The sequence below is a fragment of the Sinocyclocheilus grahami genome, unplaced genomic scaffold (genome assembly GCF_001515645.1).
Source record: "Sinocyclocheilus grahami isolate Dianchi unplaced genomic scaffold, SAMN03320097.WGS_v1.1 scaffold1095.1, whole genome shotgun sequence".
NCBI lineage: Eukaryota > Metazoa > Chordata > Actinopteri > Cypriniformes > Cyprinidae > Sinocyclocheilus > Sinocyclocheilus grahami.
In genome coordinates, this window is record NW_015506274.1 from 338,937 (window position 1) to 347,425 (window position 8,489).

Sequence of the window (8,489 nt, forward strand, 5' to 3'; positions counted from 1 at the left end):
ATTCTGTAAGTTTCTCCCATCTCCATATATGATCATGGAGCGAAACTAGCATGACCATCAGTTTCTTGGTCAATAACCAAGGATATTTTCCATCGATTGCTCAGTTTGGCCAAGAGGTCAGCTCTAGGAAGAATCCTGGTTGTTCCAAACATCTTCCATTAAGGAAAATAGAGGTTACATGCTTCTGTGAATCATCACTGCAGCAGAATTTTTTTCTGAATTCTTCCCCAGAACTTTGTCTTGACACAATCCTGTCTCTGAGCTCTATGTGAAGTTCTTTTGACCTCAGGGTTTGTTTTTTGCTCTGATATGCATTTTCAGGTGTTAGACCTTTTATTGAGAGGTGTGTGCCTTTCCAAATCATGCCTATTCAATTGAATTTGCAACAGGTTAACTCCACTCCAAGTGTAGTAACATCTACAATATAAGCAATATGAATTCTCAAGAGCTAAATTTCAAGTGTCCCAGAAAAGGGTCTGAATGCTTATGCAATGTAATAATTTCAGGTTTTTATTCTTAATAAATTTGCAAAGTTGTTCCAAACCTGTTTTTTGTTTTGTCATTATAGTGTATGGAGTGTAGATTAACGTGAAAAAAGGTAATCTAAAGCAGTTTAACATAAGGCAGAAACATAACAAAACATGAAAAAAAATGGGTAACACTTTATTTTGATGGTCACTTTTTTTAACATTCTGTTGACAATAAGTAACGTTGCACCTACATGTCTACTAACTCTCATTAGAGTATTCGTAGACTGTCTGATTAATATCTGCTAACTCCTTTTTAAGATAGTGTCCCAACAGACATTCTACTGACTATCAGTAACTTTGCAAGTACGTCAACTTATTCTAACCCTAACCCTACCAGTCTACTAATACTCTACCAACATTTTATTGAGAGCTAGTAGATATGTAGGTGCAATGTTACTTATAGTCAACAGAATGTGTTGGGGACCATCAACAGGGACCATCAAAATAAAGTGTAACCAAAAAATTAAATGAATACTTCCGCAGGGCACTGTAGGTGTAAGAAGAGTTCATGTAGTAGTCCAGTTTTTGTTTAGTGTGCAAGAGGACCTGAGTGCAAAACCCAACTTATCTGTCTATATATCTATAGTTATATATAGTAAATCTAGCAGTCAATCTTGACAGTCGGTGATCACCATGCATTTTCTATCCAAAAGAGCATCTTAGACAATTTGCCCTATAGGTTTGAGTGATATGAGGGTGGGTTAATGGTGATGATAATTGTGCAAGGTAATTATCAAAGATGCAACTAACTATTGGGGGGTTAGTTGTATCCACTTTGTCTAAAAATACTAAGGGGGGTATTGTTTCCAATGGGCAGCAGTGAGTAGTGAACAAACACACACATACACACACCTGGAGCAGTGGACAGCCATTTTTGCTGTGGAACCCGGGGAGTAGTTGGGGGTTTGTGCCTTGCTCAAGGGTCTCACATCAGTCATGGTATTGAAGGTGGAAGAGAGTGCTGTACATTCACTTTTCCCCACCTACAATCCCTGCCAGTACTGAGACTCAAACCCGTGACCTTTGGGTTACAAGTCCGACTATTAGGCCACAATGAAGCTTATAGTCACCTAAGTTTCTGTAATATTCTTTGTCCCTGAAAAGATTAGACCTTTTCTTTCAGTGTTGCTTTGTTTTTTCAGTGTTGTTGGACTTGTGCACCGGTCTTGTGGGACCTCTTTAAAAAATAATACCCCCACCCCGGTACAGTGAGTGCAAGGTACACCATTTAAAAAAAACTGTCAAAGCTGTCACATTGCCAAATGGTGATTTGTTCTGTTTGGACCAATTTCCTTATTTTCCTTATTTCATTTCAGCTTGTTAATTTCCCACATTATTCAAAGTACTCTGCAAAGGTTAGGGACAAATCAAAAATCTCCCCCAGAACACAGTTCAGCTCACATAACATTAAGGAATAAACTATTATTAAACTCCTTCTTTGTTATCACTTGTTGAATTGGATTTTATTCCAGGAGGTCAAAAGAGCACATGAAATACAGCCACCTCTTATAAAGCTACAATTTTAGTTCCACTGTTTTCTTGGAATTAGGTTTGCAAAAAGGTGGAAAATTTCCAGTAAATTTCGGAAACATTCCAGAAATTTTTTGGAAACTTTCCAGGATTTTTTTGGAATATTCCAGGGATTTTTGCAAAGTTTCCGGAAATTTACTGAAAATTTTCCACCCCTTTGCAACCCTACTTGGAATGCACTTTTTTTTTGGCTTCAAGGTGAAATCCCTTTTGAAAAACAAGGTAACGTACAGTCCCGTCAGTAGAGCTCCACTGCATTGTGACTAATCAGGCCACAGTGCTTTAAATAAGCTCTGTGAAGCAGATGTACAGTAACTGCTGAAAGCCCAATTAGGTTCACTTCCCGTTGGCATTTCAACTTGTGCCAGTGCTTTCATCTTGTCCTGTGTCCCAACTGGTCTCAACTTATAGATAGAGTCAGGAAGTCATCGGGAACGCCTGCCACATTAATGTTCCAGGGACTGTGTGACTAGTATGTTTGTGGGATGGGAAGAGGATCCAAAGATTCTAAAATCTCAGATAAGACCCTAAAAGGCATGATACAGTGATTCTGTATGTTCATACAATATAATTATACAAAGATGTGTGCTTTTTTAGAAACAAAAAAAGAAAAAGTATGCATGAACGTCCACCCCTAAAGACACATTTACAGTTACTGCGAATTTTGGCAGGCGAAATGCAGTAATTTAAATTGGAATCCATCTGATTGGGAGTTTCTTGTTATGAAGAAAGATTTCCCCATGCATATTTTGCAACAGGTTCAAGTTGGTCATGCACATCTCTGTTGGCAAATAGAAAGCTACACGTTTTAAAAGTGAGCAGTGCTTCATACATAGCAACACTATTGAAAATATTTTGATTTTTTTTCCCAGTTAAATCTGCTGGAATTTCACTAATGTGATGGCACATTAACCACACCTTCCTAATAGTGAGGAATAAGTCGATTTATATGAAAGCATGCAAATAAGGTTGTACGAAAACGTACAAGTGAGATTGCACAAATTATTAGAATTAACCACCAATTCGCCATGAGAGTGTATCAAAAGGTCTCAGTCTTAAAGTCGTTTTAAAAGTGAGCAGTGCTTCATACATAGCAACACTATTGAAAATATTTTGATTTTTTTTCCCAGTTAAATCTGCTGGAATATCACTAATGTGATGGCACATTAACCACACCTTCCTAATAGTGAGGAATAAGTCGATTTATATGAAAGCATGCAAATAAGGTTGTACGAAAACGTACAAGTGAGATTGCACAAATTATTAGAATTAACCACCAATTCGCCATGAGAGTGTATCAAAAGGTCTCAGTCTTAAAGGCTAGATGTATTGTATCAGGTGAACTTTGAAATGAAGCCCAAATAGATGTTTTATTTTATTTTACATGCACCACCACAAAAGGAAAAAATGTTTTAACCAAATAAATGTCTAGGTCTTTCATGAAAGTTGGCACAGGCTGATGGGTTCTAACATTACTGATTATATTCACAGTGTTAAATGACTTGGCACAAGCTGATTGGTTCATGTTGCATTTGCAGCCAATGAGCTTGCTGCTTCACATTTAAATGGCTGGTTAGCATCAAATTAAACATTTTGCAGCGTGCTTTCAGAGTTCCTCTAAAACCCTCCATCTTCCCTAGCTCCACCTGTATAGATCTGCTATTATTTTATATGCTATTTCTGCAGCAGCAGTATGTCTTAAACACTCACCGCACCGTATAGCCGTATGCATTGGCAGTAGCAAGTTCCTGTACTTTCTTGCAGCAGCAGCAGCAATAATCTACAACTACAGCGATAACCAGCAGCAGCAGCAATTCAGCAGCAGCAGCGTAGCACATATACTTCGCCAAGACCAAATACATTAACATTGTCATATCCATTACCATGCTAAAATCGTCCGAGAGTTGTCATGATAGAAATATAGAAAATACTAGAAAATTTTAAATAGAAAATAAACACATATTTTTAGTGTTCAAGTGGCCACCCCCTTTCTCAGGTTATGGTTTTGGATGTCAAAAAACAACATTCTCTGTGGCTCAGGGCTCTGTGGACCAGATTTTGCTTCTCTTTCCAGCCACATCTCAATTCTCAACTGCAAGCAAAAGCTTTCTTCAGTTACTCTAGGAGCTACAGCATGAGAAACTGCTGATGGAGTGTTTTCAAAAGTACTCCGGCGTCGTTCTCACACGTCTCCATCCATTAGTCCGGCAGGGAGAGGGGAAATGATGCGGGCCATCATTGTGTGTCGGCAGAGCCTGAGAGAGATTGTGGGGTCGGAGGAGGTGTTAGGGAGCCTCGCGGTGCTGCCGTAGAGGAAAGCATTGGCTCCACAGGGCTTCCCTCCTCCCCGCGGGGCTGCGATAGGCTGGGTGGCAGGAGGGCCGATTGGAGGATGAGGCCGCAGCTGTGGGGGAGGGTAGCGGCTGTGCCGGGCTCCCTTCTGCCCTCTCTCTGACAGGATCTGGTCAGTGTCCTGCTGCTGAGGGTCACGGCCCAGCTTACGAACACAAACTTATCTTCCGTACATCTGCCGGGCCGCCTGCGCAGTCAGTCTGTCTCCACGGCAGGCTGCGCTCTCTTTCCTGGTTGGGGGATGCTTTGGTTGAGAAGAGCGACAGAGAGAGGGAGAGGGCCAGTGGGAAGGGGGGACAGAGTGGGAAACCAAGGATCTAGACCCTGCCAAGACTCAGCGCTACATGGAAAACACGAGCTGCCTCCAGGGTAACAGGCCCACTTCTGAATTTCGGCAAACAAAAATAACTCCGGCGACTGGATACGTCCATTCCTCAAGGGCTGTGCACTTTTTCTATCTGTCAGCCAGAATTCCCAGAAGCTGAGCAAACTCATTCTGGAAACTGGACTGTCTTTGAGGACTGCTAATTTGCTCTACTGTTACAAGCGAGGAAGAAACTCAATAATACTGTTTTGCCCCAGTTATTTATCATTCCTCTCTCCACAGATGGAGATGACCTTTGAGTGACCAATGGTGAAGCTCAACCTCGGCCCTTTCGGTGACTTATTTCATCATTTGAGCGGCGTATGATTAAATTCTCATGACCTAATGCATTGTAGAATGCCTTGGAACTGAAGTTAATGTTTTTTCTTTCTCTTCTTTTTTTTTCATTCTACTCCCACCCTTTCCTCAGCAGAGCAAGGGAACGCTGGCTGCGTCTGCCCAGGAGAAAATGACAACTTCATTAGAAAGACTTGGATAGAGCAGAGAGTGGGGAAACAAATGAGTGTGAGCGGTGTTGATGGAGTGCAGTGAGGCTAACTCAGAGGAGTTCTACCTGCCAAAACCTTGTCTGCCTTTCCTTAACCCAGATGAGAGAATTAGGAGATGATGTATGGCTGAGAGCGTGCTATCTGAGTGCTATGAGAGGCATGATTTGGGTCTCTTCTTTTTTAGGAAGCAGTTTTGGTTCAAAGTGCTGGTTTTTCAGTGAACCTTTGACACATGATATGATGATACATCCATGTGATACATCCATGAAAATTAATTTCTAAAATAATTCATTTTTTATTCGTTTCTTTTTTTTGTCTTTTTTTTAAATGCTTTACTTTATTAAAATGTGAAAAACGTTTGTCCACCAAATCAAAGTGGTGCAGCTTTTTTCTATTTCTTCATTTTATTTATTTATGCATGCATGCACGTCACACTCTAGTCACAAGTAACTGAGAGAGAGAATAGAAAGAAACTTGACTTGACCTAAGTTATGATATATGAAAATATAAAGTTGTGACCAGTTATAAAGTATTCATTTGGAGATTTTATTTGCTAATTATTAATTGCTAATGATTCCTGAGTTGTGAGTGTTTTTCCCCAAGAAAGAATTATGTTGGAAACACTGTAATAAAATTTGAATGGAAGACCTATCATTAAAAATGTAAAATGGTAAACCTCTTCTTTGGAAGCACATTTTTTCAGTCTTTGCAAATAGGGGTGTTTTATCAGAATTTAATGAATAAGAATTGGATTTAGTATTAGATTAGATTGGATTAGATTTTCCCCCCTTAAAAAAATCTACAAGAACCTGTACACTGAAAAAGGTAGTAACAGGCACGTCTTGCCTCAATCTAGTGTAACCTAGTGGAATCAAGTTGTTTCAGGGATGAATTTAGATGTTTAGATGCTTTCTGTGGTATGTTGCGTTGAAAATTAATTACTGTCCATTAATCCTTTGGAATTTTTGTTGCATTTTCCTCATTAAGTTTGTTCTTGTTCCTTTAACATTATAACAATGATTGTCTAGTATTCCACAAAATTACACGTCTGTTTTCACATTTTATGATATCTCTGTTATGATCAATGACACTGAGCAAACATTTGGAGGTTGATTAGCTTGGATTTCAGTCTATGGTGCTCAGGAATGCCACAGATAGGGTAGAAAAGGTCATTTGTTTCATGTTTCATGATGTGAAATACAAGTTGGATAAGGCAGAGGATCAAGCTGTGTCAAAAAAGACCACTAACCACAGACTTCCCTGCATTTCCTAAAGCCCCTCTGACAAGACACTGTAGACCGAGCCATAAAACCTGTAGCACATCACTCACTGCTCATCCACTGTACCCTATTAACCCTTCTTAATACTGAACACCATACAAAACATCTGCTCTGCTTTGTTTTCACTTCAGTAGGTCTCACTAAAATGCCTAAGTACGTACTTTAACCAGTTAGTCTGTGCGCTCTAGGCTGCAAAAAACCTTTATGATGGACCATATGATCAGACATCAGGTGAAAATGTTTGAACATTTTTCCTCCATGTATTGGATCTGCTAAACTTTATGATGGTTCCAGAAACAGCCATAATGAAAAGTACTTTTGCAGTAACAACAAAATGTCAGTTTAACAGATTTCATATTGGTTGCTCTCCACATCAGTGTGTTTCATGAATTATAGTAGCCGTTAAACACGGCTTGATCTAATATGGGGAAGCTATTATAAAAACGTCAAACCACTTCACAATTTATGAGTCATTGTAGTGATCTATAACTCACACCTTGAACCTGTAGGCTGAGACTCCTTACAGACTTGCTAACATTACAAAAAGACTTAACAAATAAAGCACAGGGGTGTTCCCAGCATGCATTCTCTAAACATTGTTCACTTCTCTGCTTCTAAGCATTGTGAGCTGGGGGAGAGGCTCGGATGAAATAGGGGGTGCTCACGCTCAGCGTACATTCTGTCCTGGCTGCCTCTCTCAAGGCTGGCTGGGGTGTGTGCTGCGTGGTTTCCACGCCGTCCGTTCAAGCAGGTGCCAGGCACGGTGAGAGGCTTCAGTCCTGTGGCGCTGACCCAAGACGCCCTCAGCCATCCGTGATGGATGCTCTCCTCCTCCGTACAGCTACATGGGCCAGAAGCATGAGCTGTAATGAGGCTGGAGCTGGAGCCTCACATTCCTATTTATCAGTATTTGCGGTATTTGGGGCACAAACACAGCAATATTAAAGGGACAGTTCACCCAAAAATTAAAATTCTGTTATTAATTACTCACCCTCGTGTCGTTCCAAACCCGTAAGACCGCCGTTCATCTTCGGAACACAAATGAAGATATTTTTGTTAAAATCCAAACGCTCTCTGACCCTCCCATAGACAGCAAGGTTACTACCACGATCAAGGTCCAGAAACATGGCAAGGACATCGGCAAAATAGTCCATGTGATATCAGGAGTTCAACTGTAATTTCACAAAGCTACGAGAATACTTTTTGTGCGTTGTTTAGATAAAGCGGAAGCAAGCACATGCGTCATGATACTCTCTCCAAATTGGTGGCACGCCACAGCATAAAGGAATAAGGAGGAGAAGAATTGTTGAATAAAGTCGTTATTTTTGTTTTCTTTACGCAAAAAAAGTATTCTCGTAGCTTCGTAAAACTACAGTTGAACCACTGATGTCACAGACTATTTTACGGATGTCCTTGCTACATTTCTGGACCTTGATCGTAGTAGTAACCTTGCTGTCTATGCAGGGTCTGAGAGCTCTCGGATTTTATCAAAAATATCTTAATTTGTGTTCTGAAAATTAGGTCTTATGGGTTTGGAATGACATGAGGGTGAGTAATTCATGACAGGATTTTCATTTTTGGTGAACTATCCCTTTAACACAGTGACCTGATGAAAGTTTATCCACTAAACCACAGAGGCTCTCTGTTGAAAAAGAGATGTTAAAAGTATAGGGCTTTTTATTAGCAGTCCCCAAGGGTTCGCTTATTTACTTAGACTTGACATCAGACAGACTAATACTCTGTTTTAAACTGCTGTAGAAAGAATTATAAAGTTTTTCATTTCAACTGTAAAGCATATATAGGCTTAATACTTTTTTAGGGTATTGCCAGGGAGATGCTATGCAGGTCTTATGAGTGTTTTAGCATCTTGCTACATAGCATAGTTAGTAGCAAACAAAACTGAAAAAAGCATGAAAAATAGTTG